Source organism: Miniopterus schreibersii, assembly GCF_964146895.1.
Source record: "Miniopterus schreibersii genome assembly, chromosome: 8".
NCBI classification, from domain to species: domain Eukaryota; kingdom Metazoa; phylum Chordata; class Mammalia; order Chiroptera; family Miniopteridae; genus Miniopterus; species Miniopterus schreibersii.
The window spans coordinates 35,401,920-35,429,021 of NC_138109.1; the positions used below are offsets into that span (position 1 = coordinate 35,401,920).

At 43.8% G+C, this 27,102-nt stretch overlaps 1 protein-coding gene and 1 long non-coding RNA gene across 2 annotated transcripts in view; one reads left to right on the forward strand and one right to left on the reverse strand.

Moving 5' to 3' along the window:
- Positions 1-27,102, reverse strand: part of DAB1 (DAB adaptor protein 1) — an 895,228-nt gene that overhangs the window by 407,109 nt on the left and 461,017 nt on the right. The window lies entirely within an intron of this gene.
- LOC308560715 lies at positions 5,529-26,508 on the forward strand. Its single transcript, XR_013999372.1, has 5 exons — positions 5,529-5,607; positions 6,584-6,733; positions 24,364-24,468; positions 25,354-25,422; positions 25,736-26,508. It is a non-coding gene; the product is annotated as an uncharacterized lncRNA (long non-coding RNA).

Consider the following 27,102-nt stretch of genomic DNA (forward strand, 5'->3'; position numbering starts at 1 on the left):
CCCAGTCAGGGCACATGCCCGGGTTGCAGGCTCGATCCCCAGTGAGGGGCATGCAGGAGGCAGCCGATCAATGACTCTCATCATTGATGTTTCTGTCTCTCTCTCCCTCTCCCTTCCTCTCTCTGAAATCAATAAAGGTATATTTAAACAATAACAACAAAAACCCAGAGTAAGGTTGACTTAACAAATCTGATTGAGGTCAATAAAAATGCATTCAGCACCCACTCGGCGGTGTGCATCTTGCTAATAACCAGAGATACAGAATTGAACAAGGGAGGGTGCCTGCTTTCATTGAGCTGGCCGGCCAGGAGTCCGGGCAAAAAGAAAAACAATCAGCTAGCTCTGGCTGGGGGTCTCAGTTGGTTGGAGCATCACTCATACATCAAAAGGTTGAGGGTTCGATTTCTGGTCAGGGCACATACCTAGATTTTGAGTTTGATACCCAGTCAGGGAACACGCAGGAGGTAACCAATCGATGTTCCTCCCCCTCCCCCCTCACTCTCTCTAATCAATAAAAACATGTCCTCGGGTAAGGATAAAAGACAGAGAGAGAAGTAATTACAGTCTAGCACTCCGGGTGACTGGGGTTGAGGAGGTCGAGGGGAATGACTGTGCTGTTCGAGTAGAAGGGATGGGCTTCTAGCCCTCTTTGGGGGAAGTCTGGCTGTAATTCCCGGAATACAGGATTGCTGAAGAAAGTACTGGACAATGGGTGAATTTCAGATGGGATGGGATAACATTCCAGGTAGAAGAAACAGTGTAAGCAAGGGCATGGCCTTGTGAACCAGAATTTTGTGTGCAGGATGCTTCACACAGGTCATTGTGAGAAAGTGACTGTTGAGAGGCATCCTGGTGAGTGACGAGGCTGGGGAGTGAGGGAGGAGAAGAGTTACAGGTGGGCCTCCTTGACTAACGAGCAAGTGATTGAGAGCTGGAAAAGATTTTATATAGGGAACGTAAGCATTCGGATTTACGTTTCATTTCCAGAGGCACAATGGAGGAAGGATTGGAGGTGGTGAAACGGGAGGCAAGAAGATTGTTTTGTGATAATAACCTAGGAAACAGACAATAAAGTCATTACCTTAGGGATGGAGAGGAGGTGACAAATTTGGGATATATTAGCAGGCCTGATTGTATGAGGCCAGTGGAGAACGGGAGAGGGAGGAGTCTGGAATAATTTCAGAGTCCAGCTTAGATATGCAAGTGGTGGATGCTGTGGCCCATTGAAAGAGATGAAGGGGGTAGGCTCTCTGTGCCCATTTCCCCATCTATACAAAGGGGCTCAGAGCCTAACCTACCTACCTCATAGGTAGGCGAGCACCAAAGGAGTTAATCTGCATAAATACTTAGTGCCTGGCATTTAGCAAGCACTCAATCCATGGGAATGTTTACATAATCATGTTTTTTTGTAATTAATTATTGTTAGCGAATGTACATTGAGCCTGAGTGAGAATCCGCAAATATTTTCAGAACTGAATAAAACCTAAGGAGGCAGCAACCCCCAGGACCCACACAGCAGTTTGCTCTGAAACACTGTGAGTGCATATTATTGCTCTTGAACAAACAGAGTCTGTCTCTGAGTTTGAACATCAATGGACTTGCAACACACATTAGGATAATCTCTTAGCCATGTCCTATAAATATTCATTGTGTTTTAAACCCCTGTCACAATGAAGGAGCCCAACAACCATTTCTTGGGCTGCTGAGCCTCCCTGTGTCAGAGCAGCCAGGGGGCTGGAGACTGCAGGGAGGAGCCAGGGCGTCACGTGGCGGTAGATGGGCTCAGCCCAGTCATTCTGCCTGCCCCAGCCCCACACTCACAGTGGTTCCTCTCCGTGCACAGGGTATCTAGCCACAGCTTTGTTCATTTTGCTTCCCCAGTACAAAGCACAGCTCTTGGCATGTAGTACGCTCTAAAAAGTTTGTTGAATTAATGAGTAAAGAATTAATGGGATGATCTTATGAGGAATAGATGTTCTCTTTGACTGATATGGGAAAAAGGTGATCCCACAACCCCTGGCTTGTACTGTGAAGCACCCCAGATGTGCAATGATGGCCAGAAAGAAAGAGAAGAGTCACTCTGGAGGACAGCCATGAGCGATGTCAGAAGCCCATATTGCAAGGTCCTAAGGATATTTCCACACTTGGGTTCCACTCATCAGATTCTGATACTCAGAATGAGGTGGACCCAGAAGCAGAGGTGCCCAGGGAGAGAAACATGCTCACAATCAGGTAGGAGCATTTCCCCAGGACCCTAGCAAGTGTCTGGGGCACAGGAGAGAGAGGGCATGTTTAGAGGATGTGTAGGAGGCATGGGGCTGGGCACTTTCAGGGCTGCTGCTCCTCCAGATGTGAATTAGCGCAGGCCCTGGTTCAAGTGGACACTGGGAAGCTGAGTAGCAAGCACTTGTTGAATTCCTGCTTTGTACAGAGAACTAAGTGCTATTCATACATTATCTCATTTAATCTTTATGCTCTTTTGCTCTCCATGTTATAGATTAAAAAAATAACTACAAAGAGAGGAAATAATTTCCTTAGATCACACAACCACAAACTGACCAAGATTCAAATTCAGGTTCATTTGATTTCAAAGACCATGAGATTTTCAGGACCCTTGGTTCCTCTCCAGGTTTGTGTCCTGGGTAATCAAGGTAGGAAGGGATTAGGAGGAGAGGCTACAGTGGGGTAGACAGGTAGTTGAGGCAGATAATAGACCAGAGCCCCAGCCCCAGCTGCTGCTGGGGTTCTTCCTAGTGAGTCCTGTCCCCTGAGTCATCTTGGCTCAGGGACTGGGCTCAGATGAAACCACAGCTGACAGGGAACAGGGACTCACATATGGTACCTGGAAACCCAATCACACAGCCCTAGTCTTCAGGTCTAGAAGGCAAGGCCTGCTGTCCTTGTTTTCTGGCTGCTCGATTTAATCTCTGCTTCCCCATCTGTAGGAAGACACCTTACAGGAAAGACCGAGAGGAGGAGGTGAAGTGTACTAATTAGAGGTTACAGAAATGGATGAATCTTCTGGCCTCATTGGCCTCATTACAGGGTCTCCCCCATATGATCAGAGGACTGGCAGAGAACAGGGGCAGGGTGAAGGAGGCTTTAAGCATTGGCCTTGCAATTGGCTCTGTGATCTTATGCAAATTTCTTAACCTCTCTGGGCTTTCATCAAATAATCTGTGAAAAGGAATCATGAACACAAATGAAAATGAAGCTCTTTGAACCTGTTGAAGAAGTGATGTAAATGTTGAATAGTATTAATAGGGCCTTTATGTTGATAATAAGAAACCTACATCTAGTGAGCTTCTAAAATGCTTTCACATACATTGCTCTTGATCAGTCTCCTAACAATCCTGTGAATTGGTTGGGCCTAGATGTTCAACCCCATTCTGCAGATGGTAAGACAAAGACTCGGAGAGGAGAGGATACATTTTGCTCATGGTCAGAAAGACGAAAAGAGGTGAAACTGGTTGTTAGAGAATTGGTGTCACATGATGTAGACCATGCATGTGGAGCCTGGTACAGCTGTGGCCCAAGAACAGTTCAATCAGAGCGATAATGCTGCGATGCTGCTGTGTCTGCTGGAGAAAGAGCCGAGCAGAGCCCCAGAGGTTAAGAAACCAGCACAGGAAGAGAGTACTGGGGCTAAGTTATGAAGCTAAGATCTTCTGACCCCCAAAAGCCTTATGTTCATTCCTGGCCCCAGACTGTGAGTCATTCATTCATCTAAGAAGTCATTTTTTTAGTTCTTTTATGTACCAAATTCTGATCTAGACACCAGGGAAACAATGGGCAGAATCCCTGCTCTCATGAAGCTTATGTTCTCACAATAAACTAAGAAGAAAAACTGTATCATGGGTTGAATTGTGTGTCCCCCCCCCCAACCCCTGCCAAAAAAATATGTTGAAGTTTTAACCCCAGTACCTCAGAATGCAAATTTATTTGGACACAGGGTGGTTGCAGATGTAATTAAGTTCAGATGGAGTCATACTGGAGTAGGTGGGCCTTCATCCAAAGACTGCTGTTCTTATAAGAGGACAGAGATGCACAGGGGGAAGGTGGCCATTTGAGGACAGAGGCAGAGACTGGAGTGATGCATTTGCAAGCTAAGGGATGCCAAGGTTTGCTGGCAAACTCCAGAAGCTAAGAAGAGACCAGGGAAGACTCTCCCATACAGGTTTCAGAGGGCTCAGGGCCCTGCCCACATCTGGATTTCACACTTCAGGCCTCCAGAACTGGGAGACAATAAATATCTGCTGTTTTAAGCCACTCAGTTGGTAACATGTTGTTATTGCAGCCCTAGGAAACTAATACAGGTGTATGTTTGTTTGCTTGTTTTTTAGCTGGGATGAAGATTGCCAAAGACACAAACCACAAACTTGGTGACTTCCTTGCTCCGTATGAGCTATATACCTACCGGGCCTGCCAGCAGCCCCTTTGCCTTGCAGTTTCTCTTCCTCCCGATGCAGGCTCCTCTACTGTGGCTGCTTCCCAGTTCACCTCTACACGAACTTGACTGGAAAAGGTTTACTAAGCAAATTAATAATGTAAACGAGGTTGCAGCGAGCACCTTCCGTGCAGGAGCCGCGGTGAAGGCCTACTGCACAATAATTGTTCGCGTACAAATGGATGCTACAGCTGAAAATGAGCCTGTAATGCTCGGGAAAGCAGGCCATCAGGGCCGCTGATGGAGGACACTTGGTACCATTTGGATCCTTCTTGCTATTACACAGATAATAGCAAATCTACAAAGTGCTTTATAACGTATACTGTGTGTTTCACACCTGGCTTTTCATTTCCTCCTCACAACCACCCAGGATGGTGGTTGTTAGGAAGGTTTCCATTGTACACAGAAGAAAGCTGATGCTTTGAAAGGATGGGAAACTTGTCCTAGACTCTGAGAATGCCAACGGGGCCCTCCAACACAGAGCTTCTGCCTCTCGATCTAGTGGGTGGCTGGAAACTTCCAAAAATAAAACAGGTTTCTAAAATTCAGTTGTTAGCCCTGGCCAGTGTGGCTCAGTTGGTTGGGCATCGTCCAGTGCACCAAAAGGTCCCCGATTTGATTTCCTGGCAGGGCACATGCCCAGGTTTTGAGTTCAGCCTCAGTTGGGGTACATGTGGGGGGCAACCAATCCATGTTTCTCTCTCAATGTGTTTTTTTTCTGTCCCTCTCCCTTCCTCTCTCTCTCCAATAAAATCAATAAAATGTACTAAAAAAAACAACATTCGGTTGTTTATCTAACCTTTAATTGACTACCCAATACGAAGTAGGCATTGTTATTCCTCTAAAGAAACTGAGACTCACAGAGATCACCTAAAATCACGTGAGCCACAGTAGGCGCTCTCACCCATGTCAGTAAGAAATGATTAGGTAGGTGGCTGGACCAAGATTGAAGCTGAGCCAGAAGCCAGAGCCCAGCTCTCTTCCCCCCACATATCTTAATCCACTGCGGCAGGAGGGCGGCTGGTGAAAGTGCAGGGCCCTGGGCTCCACCCTGAGCTGCTGAGCCGGCACTTCTGAGGGTGGACCCTGGACTCGGAGCTCCCTGGTGTTGAGACGCTGCTGTTGTCTGGGGGACACCGTTCTGCCTCTTCCTTGCCCAGGTAAGGGCTTCTTGACTGTCCCTTCCTTAGGGTCCTTAGGGGAGCTGCAAATGTCCTCCAAATACCTCACAAAACATGCACTGGCTGGCTCTGAGCCAACACTTCTCCATGTAAGAACCACGTGAGGTCTCAGTTGGGTTCCTCAGAGGTGTCGCCTCCTACCACCCACCCCTCCCAGGGCAGCCAGAGGACCCAGCTGCCCGTCAGGGAGGCGAAAGCACCCTATAGGCCCCCGTCTTGGCATTTTCATTTATCATGAAAATGAAAGGAGTGAAATTAGGTCATGTCGGGGACTTGCAAATCAAAATTGTGCCAGAAGGTTCTTCCACTGCCAGAGTGGGGTTCTTCAGATGCTTCTATCTTTGAATTTTCCGTCAAGTCAAGGAGCTCCTGGTGCCACGTTTCTTCGGCACAAGGAAAGTCCATGGCCCGGGTCTTTTGGAACTGTGGTGATGAATCACAGAGAGACCTCAGCTTGGGCTCTGCTGAATCCAGATGCGAGACCACTAAGGTCTCGCCCTATGAGCTCAAGGGAAAAACTGCATGGCCTTGGAGTTAGAGGCTTGTCTGGATTAGATCTCACTAACATTGTGCGTGGCACTGTCCCAGGCTGGACCCTTGTCTTCATGGAACTTATCTTCCAGGGACTCAAGCCTGGGCTCTGGCACTGATAAGCTAGAGGGGCATGAGGCAACTCCCTTGGCCACCTGGGCCCTTTTCACTGTGGTTCACACCGTGCAGGTGCTCAGCATATACTGCGTATGCTTAAGTCAGCTCACGTTTGCTGATGGGCGGATGCATTAGGCTTGTAGATGGATAGTTAAAGGTGGACATCATACTTAATTTTTAATTTAAGTTACACATGAGTTTGTCACACATGCATTTGCTTCTGGTAGGAGGGTTTGTGTGAATTTGCATCTGTCCCTTCCCCTGGGGCTGGGACTAAATTTCTGACTCTATTCCTATTTCTCTGAAGCGAGACAGTCGGCATTTGCTACCTGCTGCTGAATCACTGCCTGAATAAATGAAAAATCTGCCATGGAGGCAGTTGGTCTTCATTCAAAGCTCCACTCCGTTTGCTGGATGGGATTTACCAGAATGAAGGAAGAATCAGTACCTCCAAGAGGTGGGTGGCTAGATGGTCGCTGTCGTGTTCAAAGATCTCACAGTGTTCTCGACATAACCTGGAGGTTGGACCCACCTGAAATCTATGAGCCATTGCAGGCGCTCTCCCCCATGTCAATAAGGAATGACTAGGCGGTTAATAGAGTCAAGGGAGCCAGTGACTAAGAGAGAGCTGAAATTCAGAATGTTTGTTTTGTTTTTAGCAGGTTTGTTCTCTTTTCCTGATTGCAATGCTGACAGCTCCTTAAATGTTGGTTCCTTATTCTGTGGTAGAAAGGGCTTTGAAAACAGGCCCGCCAGAGTTCAGGTCTTACCCTTTCACTTACTGGCCTTCCAACCCCAGGAGGATGCTCCCACACTGCCCGGTCACTCGGGTGACATAACACTACCCACTCCCTGCGGCTGCTCTGAGGGTGAACGTCGGGGGAGACTCTGAAAGTGCTTTGTAAACTAGAGCTCTATAGAGATCTAATTAACATGCCTATTTTTGTCGCTTTAGTTCTATTTTCTTCTAATAATTACAGAATCTTGGGTTTGGAGGGGAGTAGAGCCATGGGCCTCCTCCTCAGAAGCAATCAAAATGCTGGTTAAAACACAGGCTCCCTCTGGGCCACTGAATCAGACCTGGGGTGGGGGACAGGGAACCTGTGGTTCACAGCACAGCCAGGTCTGAGAAACGCTGATCTAGTCCCTTAACACTTGCAGCCTCCGCACCATCCGGTGAAGTGGTGTCCTCATCACACTAACAAGGCAGGTGGAGAGCGAGCGAAATGGAAAATGTAAAGGTTTTTATTATACTCTGTGAAGAACCAGGGCCACTTAGGGAAAGCACTGGGGTCTGTCACAAGGTAGACAGAGAGAGGGACCATGGGCAAGGGCCTTTACTGTGGTTTCTGCTGGAAGGAAAGGGCGAGACAGGACAAGCAGGTTTAGGACAGGCTGGTTTGAATCACTTCAGCGGGCTCTGGGGCGTAAGTCCCTAGTCGTCTGGTAGCTGGCCTTGGAGTGGCTGCGTCAGGTGGACAGTGAGAGCCCAAAAAAGGAAGTGACTGAGGGTGTGGCCTTACCTGGCTGTTCAAGGAGAACTGAGCAAGCTCTAGCCAACACCTCAAAACCAGATCAAGACAACCACTTTATACCATTTAGGATGGCTACTATCAAAACCAAAGCAAAAACAAACAAATCAGAAAATAGCAAGTACCGACAAAGCTGTAGAGAAATTAGAGCGCTTGTACACTGCTGGTAGGAATATAAAATGGTGCAGCCACTATGGGAAACAGAATGGTGGTTCCTCAGAAAATTAAAAACAGAATTACTATATAATCCAGCAATTCCCATTTCTAGGTATATACCCAAGAGAATTAAAAGAAGAGTATTGGTCCTAGCTGGTTTGCTCAGTGGTTAGAGCGTTGGCTTGTGGACTGAAGGGTCCTGGGTTTGATTCTGAACAAGAGTATGCACCTCGATTGAAGGCTCGATCCGGGTGCATGTGGGAGGCAACTAATCCATGTGTCTCTCTCACATCGATGTTTTTCTCTCTCTCCACGACCCCCTCTGAAAAGCAATGGAAAAAGTGTCAGATGAGGATAATGAAAAAAAATAAAAATAAAAGAAGAGTATGGAAGAGCTATCTGTTTACCCATGTTGATGGCAGCATGATTAGTCAAAAGATTGTGGCAATCCAAGTATCCATTGGTGGATGGACGGATAAGCAAAATGTGGTACATACACACAATGGAATATTATTCAGCCTTAAAAAGGGAAGCAATTCTGACACATGCTATAACATGGATGAATCGTGAGGATATTATCCTAGGTAAAATGAGCCAGTCACTAAAGTACAAATACTGTATGATTCCACTTATATGAGGTACCTAAAGAGTAGTCAGATTCATAGAAACAGAAAGTAGAATGGTGGTTGCCAGGGGCTGGGGGAATGTGGAATGTGGAGTTGATGTTAATGGGTATAGAGTTTTAGTTTTGCCAGATAAAAAGAGCTCTGGGGATTGGTTGCACAACATTGTAAACGTATTTAACATTACTGAACTGTACACTTAAAAATGGTTAAGATGGTAAATATATGTTATGCATATTTTACCACAATATTTAAAAAAACTGGGCCAAGACAGTACACACACACACACACACACTATATTACAAGTGTTATTCCATCTCTGCTTGGCATATCTCCAGGGAGACAGAGCTCACAGCCTCATCGGGCAACCCCGTGCATCCCCGGCCATCTGACTGAGAGAAACTTCTCCCTAATACTCACCTAACACCTGTCTTCCTGCAGCTTCTACTCCTTAGTTCTGGTTTTCCTTTGGGGCCACATAAACTAAGTCTTACCCTTCTTCCACACAATGCCAGCCCTTCCAGCATTTGAAGCCAGGATCCTCTCCCTTCTTGGGTTTCCTGATCTGTCTTTATTTGTCAGGGATTCCAGTCGCCTCTCCTCTTTTGACTGCCCAGTCACCCTTGTCTGAGCAGGAGAGGGTAGTGGCTTGAGAAGGTGCTCAGACCATCTAGGGAGCAGCCACGGAACCTGGACAGCCGATAATCACCACAGCTACTAACCACTGAGCTTAGTTATCCACCAAGCATCACAATGGCGCTTTACAGCCAGCTCATTCCATCTGCATAACAACCCTGTGCTGTGGGTATTATTGTGCCTAATTTACAAATGGGTTCATTGAGGTTCAGAGGAGTGAGGATACTTGCCTGAGGTCAGCCAGTACCCCAGGAACTGGCATTAGAAAGTAAGGCTGCCTGAGTTGAGGCCACGATGCTTTTCATTTCCTGACCTAATGACTCTGGGTCATGACTGAGAAAATCCGTTTCTGAGTCAAAGCAAGAGAGATGTCTAACAGCCTGTGGAGCCCACTCTGGGCCTCCTCTGCAGAGATGCTTCAGAGATGTGAATACCTGCTGGTTTTGTATGTGAGGTTGGTGGCACGCCTTGTCAAACCACCAGGCATATTTTTGTCCCTTTAAGAAATCAAGGCAATTTCTGCACTTGACAAAGGTAAAATCTTTTAAAGCTTTGGAGGATTGGGAAAGGGAATAAAAAAAAGACATTAATAGAATGACATATTTTTAGTGTAACACTTCAGAGAAAACTCTGGGGGAACAAAAAATAAAATGAACGACCTAAATATATTCTTTTTTACACTGTGAGCTTCAAAGGAGTGGGTTGTGCTGGATATGTGAGTGTCCCAAATCTGTGAAGGATTTGAATACAATGGGAACTCTCTGGTAAACTGTACCTGCCTGGATGCTGGGCTGACTAATTTTGAGCTGAGTGACTGTGAGGAAAATACTAAATCTTTCTGATTTTCAGCTTCATAATCTGTGAAGTATCCTCACAGAATTGTGGTAAGATTTATATAAAACTGATATATATATAATTTATATTAAATATTTGTTATATTTACTATATCACGTATAATATAGTAAGTATAATATATTTAATATTTATATTAAGTCAATTATATTTGATTGAATGAATGGAAAGCACAATACCTGATAGGCATGTTATCAAAGAAAATGAAAATGTTTTACTTTAATTGATTGGCAGGGCTTTTATTTAAAACTTGGGCAGCCCTGGCTGGATAGGTCAGTTGGTTAGGGCATTGTCCCAATACACCAAGGTTGTGGATTTCATCCCCGGTCAGGGCACATACAAGAATCAACCAATGAATGAATAAATAAGTGGAATAACAAATTGATGTTTTTTTCTCTCTTTTTCTTTCTCTAAATTAATCAATCAATAAAACTTTAAAAATAAATACATAAAAATAAAAATTGGACAAATGGAAGTCATTTAGAAAGACTATTAAAATATCTTTTGCCATTTTTTCTAAGTTCCTGAGAACCCAATGAATATCAGTTCCACATGGCACTATACTTAAAATCACTTTTAGTTTCTTGCTGACATTAAAAAAAACTATAAGTTTCTAATAGAAATCCAGATTTTTATCTTCTCTTGAAAATTTAGAAAGTCTGGCAGCATGGAACTCACATTCTTTCACGGCATAATAATTGGCTTGAGCTGAGGTAGAGTCTCCCTCCCCTCAGTGGTGCATGTGGTGTCTGGTTCTCCTCAATCTGGACACTCCCCTTTGCCTTGGACCTTGATTGCATCTACTTCATTAACCTACATTCTCTTTCTAGCCCCTGAGGCATTTTATTTTCTAAGAACCAGTTCTGGTACTCTGATCAGCACCTCTTTTGGCCCCTCGTGTCTTGTCTGTACCATGCTAAGCGAAGCCAGAGACTATAACATATTATAGCCTGATAAAAGTATAATTAGTGCATAGATAGATAGTATATTATAGGTAATCCTATAACCCAGTCAAGTAGGTATAACCAATATTTTAAAATAAAAAGAAAACACTCATAAAACCTTCTAAGAGTGCTTGAACACTTCCGTTCTTTGAATCTGCTGTGGGTCTGTGGAAAGGTTACATGGGCCAAATGACTTCTATTTCCTCAGCTTGGAGTGAGGAGGGAAGGACTAATTCCAGGGCTCTGAGATTATGAGTTCATTCCAACTATACATTCTGACCCAAGGAGTATGGTAGGCCCTCACCTTTAGGGAGTTGATGTTCTAGTTGAGGAAACAGCAAAAACAGACAACATGGAAAGCATCACAAAGCACAGAGAGATCTCTGAGATCCAGGGCCCATTGCTCAGAATCATAGGATCTCAGAGCCAGAAGGAGCCTTAGAACCTCTTCTCTCCCCACGCACATCTTCACCTAACTACCCCTCTTCTCTGAAAATACAATTCAGCTTCATCCTTCCCTCTCCTGAAGCCCCAAGTCCTGGTGAATTACCGTCCTTCACAGTGTTCCTGCAGCTCTGCACAGTCACTGTTTATTTGTCCCCCATTGTGCTGTGACTTCTGAGGACTGGGAATGTAATAAATACCTTTTTTTCTTTTTCTTTCCCAGGATCTCCTCTCCATTATTTTGGTACAACACTCACTTCTTGAAAGAACTATGCCATCACTCCCTTCCATGTGGTCCTGATGAAATGGCTGGTGAAGGCTTCCACCACACACACACACACACACACACATTCTCCCTCTGGTGGGCAACTGAAATTAGATCAGATTCTTCCTCCAGGGAATTTGCATCTTTAGGGAAGTAGCATGCTGTGACAGAATATTGAAAGCATTTGAACCAAATCATTCTTTCAGCAGGGTCCATTTGTTTCTGCCTCTGAGATCCAGGGACCTGTCCTTAGTGCTTCTCTCCTCCTTTGGATGCCTAATTTTTCCTCAGCTCCACAATTTCCATGCTACGTTCCTTATTGACTTATTTATTTATTCATATTTATTTATTTATTTATTTATTTATTTATTTTTTAAATAAATCTTTATTGATTTCAGAGAGAGGAAAGGAGAGGGAGAGAGAGAGATAGAAACATCAATGATGAGAGAGTCATTGATCGGCTGCCTCCTGCACACCCTCGACTGGGGATCGAGCCCGCAACCCGGGCATGTGCCCTGACCGGGAGTTGAACCCCAATTGCCTGGATCCTAGGTTGATGCTCAACTGCTGAGCCACACCCAGCCAGGCCATTTTATTTTTTAAAGTTAGAGCCATTACCGTCTGTTACTTAATACCAAGGATCCTAACTAATTCTGGTATCAAATCTCTCTGAACTTTGGTGTCTGTCATAGAATATGGCAGTTAGTGAGCTCTGGGGACAAAATATGAAATGTTGGCTAAGTAAATAAATTTCCCACCAATACCAGTATCTGTTCTCTGGCACGACTGACAGATGACTATCTCTCTTCTTTCTACTAGAGCATGGCCAACAATGGAGCGCTCAGTATCTCACTAGGCAGCTTGGGCTATTTGGAAACTTTTCTAAAATGAATTCTATTACACATTCTAAATTGTTAGAAAGTTCTCCCCAAATGAGTTAAAATCTTACTCACGTTACCTCCCCCCAGCTATTCCTTGTTCTTTGCTGGGACCACGAGGATTCTTCCATCAGACGATTTCAGAGTCAGGGCTTGCCACATCTACAGCTTCAGGGGTTGCTAAGAGGTTTCCAAGGGATAATATTATCCCACATTTGAAAGGCAAATAATACCTAGAGGTGTTTTCAGAGCTCTTTCCCAACCATTAGCAATTTATTCTCACAAAAACTCTGAGGCAAAGATTGGTGTGGGATTATTAGTCTCCATCTTATCTGTCAGGAGACTCTATCCCAGAAAAATTGTATAATCTTTTTTCCAGGTCACACAGCTAATAAAGGGCATAAGAGTTGAGACTCAATGGCTAATCTTTATGCCTTAATCCTCCCACCTTTTCCATTCTACCATGAGTCCCTTATCACACAATTATAATAATCATCTCAGTGGTGAAGATGTGATTTTTAAAGGATTTACTCTGTTTCAGCCACTCTGCTTATTAGTTTAAAATATTTGCTCCAATTGTTCCATCATCCAAGAGATGATCATTTCTATATGTGGTTGAGGAAACTGAGGCTCAGAGCAGACAAGAGACTTGCCAAGATCAGTATGTAATAAATATTAAAGCCATACTAGCAGATAGATCGTGCTTTGTGGGAACAGCCTGATCCTGTGCTGGAGAAATCACCACTAAGTACTGTTCCATTCCCCAACTGGGAGTTTGTGGCCTCAGCACAGTCAACAGCCATTCCCTTATTCAATATATCTGTGACTTGTGGGGCCACTCTCCTTTTCCACACTCTAAAGTCTTCCCCAGCCTCCTTCCTATTTATTTGCATTAAACAATTTATGAAGTTCTATCAGAAGCTTTTGTTACTGAATGATTTATGAGGGAAGAGGGAAGGCTGGGGACACACACAGGAAGCAAGCATTCGGGTCATTTTTATTTCTCCATCTGTGAGCAGCATCAGCTTAACATGGAAAGTGCTTCCCACAGCTGTAGTAGGACCAGTAAGAAACATCTGCATTCTGTTACTCTGCTTCTCCCTGTATCCCTCCTCCCAAAGGAATGGTGTGTTTTTTTAAAGTTCATCTGCAAGGTTCTATTCCCAGCACTGATAACACTATAAAATAATGGTAAAGTTAATTATTGGAGAATTAAAATGGAAGTGCTATCTAAATTCTTAGGACATTCACATTACTATCAAATGAGTTTATTGTGATTAAAATGATTAATGACATTCCAGTAAATACCAGAGAATTGAAATGCTGAATACAAAGCAGGTTACCGTCTTATCGTCATTAGAGTGCATCCAGGAAGCCCTGAGTGCCCTCCTTATCTGTGTACAGTAGGGAAGAGGCTCAGCAAATTAAGAAAATCACTAGAATCTTCACAAGTAAGGGAATCTGGGGCTCCTTTTCTTATTTATGTAGCATTGGGAGCCAACTCATACAGTACAGGAGAAAAAACAATAGCTCACATGTAACTTAAGTAAAATAGAACTGATGGAACAGAATTGAAAGGCCAAAAATAAATCCAGGCATATCTCAACATTTTAGCATATGTTCAAGAGAGCATTTTAAAACTGGAGAAAAGACTGGATTTTAAAATAAAGGTATAGGCACAATTGGTTCATCAATGATTAAGGGAAGATAACTAACTACCTTACAGGTTACCCTTAAAAAGATTCCAGAACAATCTGGTCAGTGTGGCTCAGTAGTTGAGAGTTGACCAGGAGTCATGGTTTAGCTCCCGGTCAGGGCACATGCTTGGGTTTCAGGCTCGATCCCCAGTAGGGGGCGTGCAGGAGGAAGCCGATCAATGACTCTCTCTCATCATCGATGTTTCTATCTCTCCCTCTTCATTCCTCTCTCTGAAATCAGTAAAGACATATTTTTTCTTTTAAAAAAGGGCTCATCAAATTTCCATTAAAAAAAATATATATTCTGGTTGCTATTATTTAAAAAGAAAAAAAGATTCCAGAACAAAAAACAACTAGATAAAAATACATGTGACTATTCCTCTATTTTTATAGTGTCGAGGCAGGTAAGACATTAAAAAGCATCATTCCAAAAAGAGAAACTAATAGATTTGATAAGATATAATTTAAATGAAATCAAAAGGTAAGTAATAACCTGGGGAAAATATCTACAATATATTTGAAAGATAAAATGATAAGATCTTTGATATTATTTTTAAGATATAAAAGATATCCTTGATAGATCTTTTACAAAGAAATAAAAAAATCCAAGTTTCTTCTATAAAAAGTGAGCAAAAGACTTGAAAGAAGAAATATAGGCAGCCAAGACAACCACAACTATGAAAACATTTCCCCTTCAGTAGAAGGGAAATAATGCAAATGAAAATAACATATTTTTCATTGGGCAATGATTTTTAAAAGCCTTAGAGTAAGCAAGTTGTGGAGTTATAGGGAGATAGATGGAATTTCTAAGACTCTGCTGCGAGAGTGTGAATTGGCCCCAAACGTATGGAAAGCAATTAGGAGAAAAACAAAACAGAACTATATACTGCATTAGATTGCCAGGACTGTCACAGCAAAGTACCACAGTTCTGGAGGCTGGAAGTCCAAGATCAATGCCCCAGGAGGGTGGGTTTCTCCTGAGGCCTCTCTCGGCTTTCAGATGGCCACCCTCTCGCTCTCTCTTCACATCCTCCTTCCTTGGTGTGCATGCACAAATCTCTGATGTCCCTTCCCTTCTTACAAGGACACTAGTCTTATTGGATTAGGGCCCCAACCTGATTTAATATTAATTACCTCCTTAAAGGCCCTGTCTTTAAATACAGGCACACTGAGGGTTCGGGCTCCAACATTTAAATTTGGGAGGAATGCAGTTCAATTCAGTCCATAGTGTGCACACATGCACGCACACACACACACATACACAAATATCCTTACTTTTTGACGCAATAGTTCAGGAAATGGCTGATATCCCATCATGATCATCACCGCCATCAATGTTCAGGGAGTGAATGGACCAGCCAGATTCACAAAGGCAATACCGAGGTGTAGGAGTATCCAGATCAAAGTTATTGGGTAGAGGTCACAGAGGTTGGAATTCTGAATTGGGATGGTATGTCCTAGAGGAAATGGTCTATATTTTGGAGGCAGATAGATCTGGGTTCAAATCCTGCTGCCAACTGACAAGGTGAGCGCTTTACTTTCTAAGCCTTTGTTTCTTCATTTCTAAAATGGGGCTGTTCAGATTGACTTCACAGTGTTTCTCCAGGGCATAAATAAGGTAATCAGTACCTGAAGTACAACACTTTAGACACTGTCTGGCACAGACTAGTACATGCTCGGCAAGTGGAAGCTATTTTTTGTCACTGCCAGTGCCTCAGATGCGAGTGCAAATGTTGGCAGTGTCAGATGCTCTGGGGCAACCTTCTAGAACAAAAGCCCTGAAGAGTAGGTGCAATGAAGGCTTTCATTCTTTTGAGAATCATGGGAAGGCAGAGAATTAATAAGTTATTTCGTCTGTTACCTTCTCGCTCAAGGATCCCTGGCTACAAATACACTCTGTGATGTTTTTCTCAGATAAGTTACAAATAAGCCCCAACTTGCCTTGAAAGGATTTCTGCACTCTAATAGGCTGGGGTGTTAGTCCTGATACTGTGAAATCCCTTTAGCAGAAAGCCTCTGGGCTGTCACTGGGGCTGGGCCCTTCCTGAGTGTTGGCTCTTAAAGAGACAGATAAGGGAAGATTTCCAAATAGGAACATCTGGAAATGGAAAAGGCAGGCTCCAAGGAAAAGGAGCCCTCATTTCTCAAGGCTGCCCTAGGCTCTGTCTTCCTGGAAAGACTTCTCTGGGAATGGGGATCATACATTTAAGGCATAACACCCAGATTTTCACAAAGCCACTGGGTCTGTTTCTGGGGTCACGTCTCTCCTCCAGACATTGAGAGCCAGGTTGAACAGCGCGGGGTGCCCAAGCACAGGAAGGAGCAAAACCTCACTGAGAATGTTTGGAAATACTGTACCAATTAACGCAAGATGCTACCTAGGATTTTTTACTTGAGGAATGAAGTTGAAATCGGTTGGCATTTTAGCGATGAAACTCTGGGTCATACACAATAGAAAACCGGGTCAAACTAGTTTGTGTTTTTTCAACTGTGGTAAAATACACACAACATACAATTTACCGTCTGTATTAATCTACTCAGGCTGCCGTAACAAAACACCACAAACAACAGAAATGTATTTTCTCAAAGTTCTAGAGGCTGGTAGTCTAAGATCAAGGTCTCAGCAGAGTGAGTTCTGGCGAGGCCTCTTTTGTTGGCTCTTACATGGCTCCATTCTTGCTGTGTCCTCAGATGGCCTTCTGGGCAAGGCCAGACAGCTCTGGTGTCTCTGGTGTCTGTATAAGTACAAAGTTACATCAGATCAAGGTCCCACTGTTATGACCTCATTTAACCTTACTTTCCCTTTCTCTAAATACAGTCACCTTGAGGGTTAGGGCTTCAACATATGAATTTTGAGAGGACACAAGTCAGTCTGTAACACTGTCAAACATTTTTAAGTGTGCAGTTCAGTGGCATTAAGTACATTCGCACAGTTGTGCAACCATCACCGCCATCCATCTCCAGAACTCTTTTCATCTTGCAACACTAAAACTCTGTATCTGTTAAAAAAATAATCTTCCATTTCTCAGCCCCTGGAAACACCATTCTACTAAGTATCTCATATGAATGAAATCATATAGTAGTTGGTCTTCTGTACCTGGCTGGTTTCACTTAGCCTAATGTCCTCAGGTTTCATCTAGGTTGTAGAACGTGTCATAATTTCCTTTCTTTTTAAGGCTGAGTAACATTCCATTGTGTGTGTAAACTACATTTTGTTTATCCATTCACAATGCTGCTACGAACATGGGTTAAAAAGACACATGAATGTTTATCACTGTGATTGTGGTGATGGTTTTCTGCGTGTACACAAATGTGAACATTTATCAAACTGTACACGTTAAATGTGCTCAGATTATAGTATGGCAAAGATTTTTCAATATAGCTATGGAACATACATGAAAGAGGATTATTTGTGGCATATATAACTGGGAATTCAGGAGAGCAGCTAACATCAGGACTGCTCAATTATATCAAGATTTCAATCATGGTTGTCCGTGTGCTCTGCCTTGCCTCTCTCTCTGCGTGGCTTGTCCTAAGTGGTGGCAAAGATGGGCTCTGGTAGTCCTCAGCTAACACTGTTTCTACAACTAGTCATCTTAGAGGGAGATGTTGCTGCTTTTCCAAAAGGCCCATAGAATAAGTCTGATTGACTGGCCTAAGTCTGGGCCAATCGTTTTTGTTGGGGAGAAAGTGGTGCTCTGACTGTCAGGCCTGGATTGTGAGCCCAGCCATGCCATGGGTTGGAAGGGTTTATATCCTGAACCACACAGATAGGTTCCCGTCAAGAAGAAGGGGCTCTGTTGCCAGAAGATGAAAGGCAGACAAAACTACAGATGAGTATGGCTATCCTACTTCCCTGAAGGGTACCGTCCTTGTAAGAAGATAAAAATACACAGTTTGCTGGTGACCATCTGTATCATAGGGTGTTTTTGTGAAGCCAAATAATCCACAGCACAATGCTATTTACCCAGCAAAAAATGATTTATTTTATTCTAGTATCTAAATTTTAAACCCAGCAAGTTTGGGAATTCAGAAAAATCATATTTTAAACACAATTCCAGGTAGTCCTAATACTTTGTTGATTTAAAAGAATCAGTTTCTCTCAATCGACATCAAGTAAACACTGAACAAATATTTTAGAAATGTAATTTTTGGAGGACATAAAATTTTTACACCCTCCCAATATCTCAATCTAACCCAGTTATGCGCCTATCTCTAGGTTAATTTGGAGCAAAGCTACAGAAAGCAAAGTGAGCACCTACTATGCAGTAAGCACCAGGCAAAAGGCTTTCCCACAAAGAATCATCTAAACTCCCCTTGTCTGGGGGACTGAGACATTCAATGATTTGTCCAAGGTCACACACAAAGTGAACGAGTGGCAGTTCTGAGATTCAAATGTGGGTTCCTCTGACTCCAAATGTCATGCCTTGGTTTTTGTTTTGTTTGTTTTTTCCTGTGCAAGCCACCACTTTTTTTTTTTTTTTTTTTAAATATATCTTTATTGATTTCAGAGAGAGGAAGGGAGAGGGAGAGAGAGAGAGAGAAACATCAATGATGAGAGAGAGTCACTGATGGGCGGCCGCCTGCATGCGCCCGACTGGGGATTGAAAACGCAACCCTGGGCATGTGCCCTGACTGGGAATTAAACCGCGATCTCCTGGATCCTAGGTCGATGCTCAACCACTGAGCCACGGCCAGCCCAGGCAAGACATCCACTTTTATTGTCCTTTAACAGGTGCTTAGCCCTGCCTCTGTCTGGCTGATACTACAGATGCCGTTGGGAGTCCTCATTGCTAACTCCACACCTCCTTCTGAAAGGCCTCTGTGTGCCCTGCCACATATAGTTATTGATAGGAAGCTCAGAATTGATTCCAAAATCCTAAATATGATCTACGCCCTGGATATAATCTGGCTCTTGCCTTCTCTCTGACTTCATCTCATTTCACTTTCCCGTTAAAATGTGGCCTGCCACCCTGCAGGTGTCTCAGCTCCTCCTTGGCACCCAGCTCCTTCCCCTCAGTGTCTTCCCATGTGCTGTCTTCACCTACCTGGCACAGTGTTCCCCAAATGCTTACATCTAACTGTTGCTCACCTTCTAGATGTCATTTTAAACGTCACTTGGCGAAGACTTCTCTGGATCCCCTGTTCTGTGTTCTCAGGGCCCCCTGCACAGGGGCAGTTGGTAATTCATCAGCCGCGCAGTGCTTTGCTTAATGGCTGTCTCTCCTCGCCACCGTCCAGGCAGTTTGTGAGCGCCCACCACATGCCTACTAGGTGCCCACTGCCTGGGCACTGAGGCTGGGGCAGTGTGAGAACAGGAGCTCTGGGAGGACCGTGGTTTGGCCTGTCCTCTTTCCCATGTCTCCCCCAAACCAGCCCCATGTCCCGCCCAGAGCAGGAATCAAAAGAATGAATAAATGAAGAGAGGGGAGAACAATGTTAATTATTTATGTTAAAGCCGCACTCCATCCCCTTCATTTGTGGGCCGACTGTAACCCTATTATTTCTGAGCCCCCAGCACCCACCATAATGTCTGGATGCAATAAGAGCTGAAAAAACACATATACTATTTAATGAACCAATGAATGATTCCAGCAACCCATTTAATTTGGCATATGCCTTCCTCATAGGTGTGCCCATTAATTACCAATTACCAGTGTTTACATTCCAGTGCTTAACCATTTTTTGCTGCTTCTATAAACTCTCTGGGATGAGAGAATTGGCTTCTCAAATGACTTGCTGCATAAATTAGCCCATCTGAAAGTGAATGTTTATCCCGGGCTCTTTGAAATTCACGTCATTCCCACCAACACCCTGCTCTGGCAGTTCTTTCATTCCAGGCACCTGGGATTTCTGCCTACCTTTGTTGCCAGCCCCAGCCTAAAGCCACTTATCTTCCCCACCTGGATTTACATATCAGAAAGATCTAATCAAAGCCTGCCTGATTGTCTCATCCACCCCAGTTACAAATCTGCCATCTAATCAAGAAACCAGGCAGCAAATCAACATGCACTTCTTTCTGAAATCTTTGGCAGAAAAACGGGAGAGCAAGAGTCAGAGCCGTGAACAAGGGCTGCAGGAGTTAACCAGGGGAGAGTCCCTCTGGGCTGAGCAACACGGGAGAAAGGCTGGCAAATGCTTTGTCTGCAGTTTGATGCCACGGTGGGTGTGGGAGGGAAAACGGATGGCCACAGAGTAACATATTTCTAACCTATGGAGCCTAATGGCATCTCCACTCTCGTGTTCTCAGGATCTACAAGGCTATAAAGTTAGATTCAGAGATCTTTGAGTCCAACAATCTCTACATTTTAAGAGCAAGTCAGCTTCCGAGAGGGGGATAACTAGCACTAAGGACCATATTAACTTCTACTGCAGGCATGATTTCATTACACACTCACAGTTCCTACTAGGTAGATTCTTTTATTAATGCAGATAAGGAACGGGCTTAGCAATGGCATTTTCTCACCCACCGAGCAAGGAGGCAGCGAAGCCAGGATTCAAATGTAGGTCCTTTGTTCATTCAGAGCTCTAAATGCCGATTTATGAGTTTTTTTTGTTTGTTTTTTTCATTTTACCAGATCAGTGCATCTTAAACTTAATATTCACACAAGTCACCTGGGGATTTTGTTAAAATGCAGATTCTGATTCTGGGGACCCACTTACCCAGCAAGCTCCCAGGTGATGCTGCTGGTGCCCAGCCCGCAGGGAACCGATTCTGTCACTCTGTTGCTGTGTGACCTTCAGCAACTCACTTAACTTCTCTAACTACACTCGTTCTTTGCCAGGAGGGTTCACTAATTCCCTCCCCACCCCTCCAACAGCACACATGCCCTGACCCACTGAAGCTCATGCATCCATCCTTAAGCAGGTCTCACGTCTGTTACCTCCTCAGGGAAGCCCCGTCCCTCCCTCCCACCGCCAGGCCCAGGTGGAGTCGCTGTGCGCCTGTGGCAATCATACTCTCACGCCCTATCCTGCTCCATGGTGTCACTGTCCACTCTTGCACCACCTCTGCAGCCCCTCCACCCCCGCAAGGATGCTGGTTCAGTGCGGGCAGGAGCTATGTCTGAGAAGCCTTGTTCACCACCCTCTCTCCCTTTGCCCCGTTCAGGGCCTGGCACAGAGTGGGAGCTGCACCAGAGCTGTAAGTGGAATGGGTCAGAATAACAGTAAGAGTAGGGAGAAAAACAAAGAATGTCACGCCTTTAGGCTGAGCAAGACAAATGGACTTGTCCCATTGTTGAGACAAAACTTTACACAATTTCATTTCCAGCTTTTCCAGAACAAAGCAGAATTTCAAGTGAAATAAGGAAAGTAAGATAAAATGAAGTAAAATAAAATAAATCAGCTACCAGGTGTCTGGGTGCAAGGGTTGCCCAGCCAATGTGTTTGTCTGTGGGGAAGCCGGACCCAGGCCTGTCAAAGCAAAGTGCTTCCAGCCAGAGTGGGATAGGTTTAGACAGGGCCTCTTTGAACCTCAGAGAGAAAGCGGCACTCTCACTCCCCATCACTGAACAGCCAGAGCCTTCCTCTCCCAGCGCCTATAGAATTGCATTAGCATAAGCATTGTCATGTAATGAGTTGTCACGCTGAAGATGTAATTATTGCAAAGCGGAGAAAAATTTCAAAAATTTGAGCTTTAATGGAAAAATGAGATGGGAGCTCTGGCGTTCAAGTATAAAACAAACTTTTTAATATTCATTCCTCTTGTGCTCTTTGAAATTCACCTTCAGAGCTCCAAGGTGAACAGGGGGAAAAAGGTTCAATAATTTTCAAATCCTAATTATAATTCATCACAGGTGATTAAACAAGGCTGTGAGTATTTGTTGCTCACCACTTCCCCCCCTCCCTTAACAGTGGACATTTAATTTTAATTAAAAAGGGAAAGGGTTTTTTTTGTTGTTGTTTTTTAAATGATGGCTGGTTCCCTGTGGTGTTTTTTCCCTTCATAGAGCCTCAATTTTCCCATTCTCTATTGTTACTAGATAGAAAATACTGCACACATATTAATGCCTTTTATTTTGATAGGGAACCTAACAGTTCCTCCACCTTCAGGGACTCTGTCCTTCCTGAGGGACCCCATCCTAACGCCACAGGCTGCCTTTCCAGGTCCTTAGAATTTTGCTAGCACAATGTCTTACATTTCTGAATCTTAAGTTTTGCCATCTGAATAATGAGATTTACTTCGCTATCGAAGGGAGGTACCCTGGGAAAGTACACGCACTTTGTAGGACTGATGCTCACTAAGAGATCAGGTAACCTATAAAATGCTCTCTAAATGTTGGCTTTTGTTTTTGTGATTGATAAATATTTGTTCACTCATTCATTCACTCAGCAAACATACTGAATTCCTTTTGTGGTCATTTCTAGGGGTTGAGGAAAGAAAAAGAACCACATGACCCAGTTTAGACAGGGAGACAGACACGAGAACAAATAGTTTTGCTTTCATTTGGGACCCTCACAGAAGTGCTCTGAGGTGAACAGGAGATAGGATTGGGAGTTGTATAGCTTTGTAGCTCTGTGACCTTGAGAAAGTCTTTTCACATTTTGGGACTCAGTATTCAATGCATAAAAATCAGGGTCAACAGTGTTGTTTCTACTAGCCTTTGAATACTGTGTAGGTATTATTTTTATTTCCCATCTCTTCCATAAATCTCCTGTGCTTCAGTACACTTCCTAGACTTTATGTCTGTGATTTCCCCTATCTAGGCACTTTCCTCATTTATATGTCACCCCTTAAAAATTAGGATAGATGGCATGACACTTGGGAAGCCTTCTCACACCCATCAGGAGGACTCATTTTTTGATACTGTTCCCATAACACTTCTTTGTTCTAGTCCCAGTTTCAGCCGAGATCCTGTAATACATAGTGAGTCACTGATATGGTTGTTTTACCCCCAGATGGTGAGCTCCCTGAGGACAGTCATAGTTATTTCTTTACTCCATGCCTGCAGCAAGGTGCTGAATAATAAACGGATGATGGTGTGTCTGTTAGCATTGCTTGGTTGCAAGCAACAGGAATGGATTTTGGCTAACTTAAATGGAAACATAAATTTACTGGAAGGATACCAGGTAATTAGAAAATTGGCAATGAAGCTGGAGGACTAGGCTCACGGACAGATGGAAAATAGGACAGATGTTGGGACTTAAGAAGCAAGAAATGATACATCACAGCCAGGGAAATCCACTCCAGGTCTCCATCATTGTGTATACTATCCTAGATTCGCATGCTGTGAGGGAGTGTGATTGGGTAGGGAGGGCAGAACATCTCGAATATCAGTCCTTCTGACTGCTTCTAAAGAGAACAAGGTCAACCCCCAAAAGGAATTGTGAATGCTAGTTCCCAAAGAAGGAGGTATGCATACAGGGTGGCCCCAAATAACAAATTTCTACCGTGGACTCCTGAGGAAATCCATGAGTGCCTAGAATTTTGTGACTTATTTGCTTCTGAATCCCAGTACCTGGCACAGCGCCTGTCAATAAGTGATCATCATCCATACTCATGTTAGGATCTGGTCTGGAATTATTTTTAGAGAGGCAGCCTTTATGCTCATCTGCCTGGAGAAACAGAGCACTTACAGTCAGTCCTTTCTCTATAAAGCTTTCTGCCAGACGCTGTGAGGCCTGATCTAATCGCTCTGACCATCTTCACAATTATGTGTCTTCTTGTATGATAAATATCCCAGAGGGGTCCACGCCAGCCGTCAGGATGCCCCAGAACAGTCATCCTGGATTGGCAGGCACAACCGAAGTGCCCTTAGTCTACTGTCCCTTAACAGTGTGAGTTTTCAGTTGTGTCTTTCACTGCTTCCCATTCTGTATTGGTTTCTAAAGCTTCCCTCTCCATTAAGATCCAGTTTATACAAGAGGCTCTACGCAGAACGAACTCCAGTCTGGCGTTTTGGGATGGAAACCAAAGCCCCTGTAATTCGTAGGCAAAGAGGATTAATTTCATTACCATTTTCTGGACACACCCCTTGCAAAGTGGTTCAGCACTGCTGTTTAATGCGTGGTTTTTGCCTCCTGCTCCCGGATCCGGCCACATTTGCGTACTCATCAGACGTGTGTGCACAGCGTCGAGCCCGGCTGTGACTGCGCTTCTCACTCCCGCTTCCCTCTGTGAACGCCGATACCTCTCCCTCCAGCTGGAGCCACTTTTCTCAAGGTCAGCACATGCTCGCATCTCCCCGGGGAACTGGAAGCCCCCGCTGACCCGAGCAAGCCCCTGCTGCTGCTCTCTGCCCACTCAGTGGTGTGATTCCCCGTGACTGCGGTGGGTATGATGGGAGGTGGGGGTGGGATAAGCAGGCATGGGGTGAACGCTGGGGGTGGACACAAAACAGTGGGTTCAGGCCTAGGCTCCAACACCTGCCTTAATGCCGGTTGCTTCCACCCACTGAGCTCAGCATCCTCAGTTGTGAATGACATAAGGTTCCCCTTGTCTTGATTGTAGGAGACTATACAGGTGAAGGCACTTTGTCAACTATGAAGCTATATAGAAAAGTAACACATTTTTATATTTATTTCTATTGTTCTATTATAAAATTAAATAAGAGGAATCCCATGCTTGTCCATGCCTTGGAGGGATGGGGGAGCGAAAGAGGGGGGGAGGGAGAGACTCTTTGTTTCCCACCAGCCCCCAACTGTACAAATTATCTAGCTGAGAACTCAGACTTCATTGCCTAGTAGATATGAGCCTTCCCCAGTGTACCTGGTCTGAATTATTGATCCACAGATTCATGACACATGGTAATAAGTTGTTTTTAGCCATTAAGCTTTGGGGTAGCTTGTGATGCCTCAGTAGATAATTGCAACATCAATTTCTCTAGGTAGTCACTTGGAGCAACACTTCCTAGGGTCCGAGCATCAGGGAGGCATCTCTGCTCCTCCCATGGAGGGAGGGGGACTCGGTTATCAATCAAGAGAACTCTTCTGCACAAATCTGGTTCTAACCTTGTGATAGCCTGACAATTTCATGTCTTCGATGTTGGTGAGAGGCACACGAGCAGTGTAACTGATTTTTACCTATTTCCTTTCTTATTTTTCACAGATTTGGAATCTCACTTGAAGCACATGATCTACTGTTTTTTGGTGCCATGGACAAATCTTTCCAAAAAAGGTGTGGTTTCAAAAATAAATAATAAAGATAATTCTTAATAATAAGAAGAATTGCCATCAAAAATATAAAACAGGCCAATGGGACAAAGTTACTAGGCAAGTGGGTACATGATGCTGTTGGTAGAATGGTCAGGGAAGGCTTCTCTGAGGAGGTGATGTTTGACTGAAGAACTGAAGGAGAAAAAGGCAACGCTCCCTGAGTTGAAATGATTTTTCTTTCCTCTGCCCTCCTACTGTCCTTTGTAGACCTAACAGAACATCTATCACAGGCAGCCTGCTCCCAGAATTACTCATTTCTGTTTCTGTCTTCCCAGCAGGACTGTGAGAGCCTGGAGGGCAGAAATGATCTGATTTATCTCCATCTATCTCCTATGGTCTTGCATAGAACACATATTCGGTAAATGAGTGCTAAATGAAATGCAAATAACACTGGGAGTGAATTAGAGGACTTATTTCACATAGATATTTACCCAGAAAGTGTGTCAAGGCCCTTGGTGGACACACAATTAACAACACGGGGAAGAACCACGTGCACTATCTGTCCTTTACAGCAGTGTCTTCAGTGAGAAGGTGCTGTGTTGCAGCCCCTCCTCAAATGGAAAGGCCTTTAGAGACTACATGGACTATACAGGCACATTTTCCTGACTCCAAGGGCAAGTTCCACTTCTTGCCACAGTGCGTGTTTGCATGAGGATTCATCCCAATGTTGCCCAAATCCAACAGGTTTTTGATGATCTTCAGAAATGAAAGGCTGTGGCTACTCCTTTACTTGCGATCATTTGTTTCCTTACTTATAGTGTGAATTCTCAGCCTCTTTACAGGGAACTTCTTTCTTCAGTTAGTATCACTGGACACTGATGCTTTCTCCTAAACACAGTTTAATTCCCAGAGCCAAATCTTGATGGATGGCTATTTATGACTTGCATTCGTACCTAAAGATCTTCAGGCAGCCACAGCTTGTAGGCCACTATTTTTCATGATATATTGGTGAGTCATTAAATCAATTAAGTGGGTAATGATCAGAATTTTATTTAAATTAAATTGAATAAAAGAAAATATAGTATGTCAAATTTAAAGGCATGATATTATTTTGAGTCTTGTGTCTGTTTGTTTTTTGTTTTATGTGTATGTATGTATGTACATAAGTTCATACTGGGTCACAGTCAAATGATTTAAAAGTTACTACTGGGAGCATTTCTTTAATTACATCCCCTACTAGTCCTACTGTTTTCCTTTGTGTGATCTTCAGTTTTCATGTGCAAACATTGATTTTCTATAATGCCCAATATCATTCCACATGGCCAAATTGAAGTTATTATCTTTTCTTAGAATCCGTTCTTCCTTCTGCCTTTATTTTTAAAAGTTATCATAACTCTTAAAATCTAAACTAAATGTCATAAAATCTCTTTAATTCAACCTGAAAACATAACCAAAATGTATCCCTTTCTGTCCTTTCCCAAAGCCCATACCTTAGATCAGATTCTTGCCATCTCTTAACTGACCATGGTGTTACCCTTGCATTAGGTTTTCCCAGCTTGAGCTCAGCCCTGCTCAGTTCAAACTTCATTTAACTGCTCGAATGAACGTTGACTATGTGAAGAGTTTAGTTGGACCACAAACATCTCTTTCCTCTTCCTCTATGTGATCATTAAAATTAAGGTTAGAAGAGTAACAAAAAGGG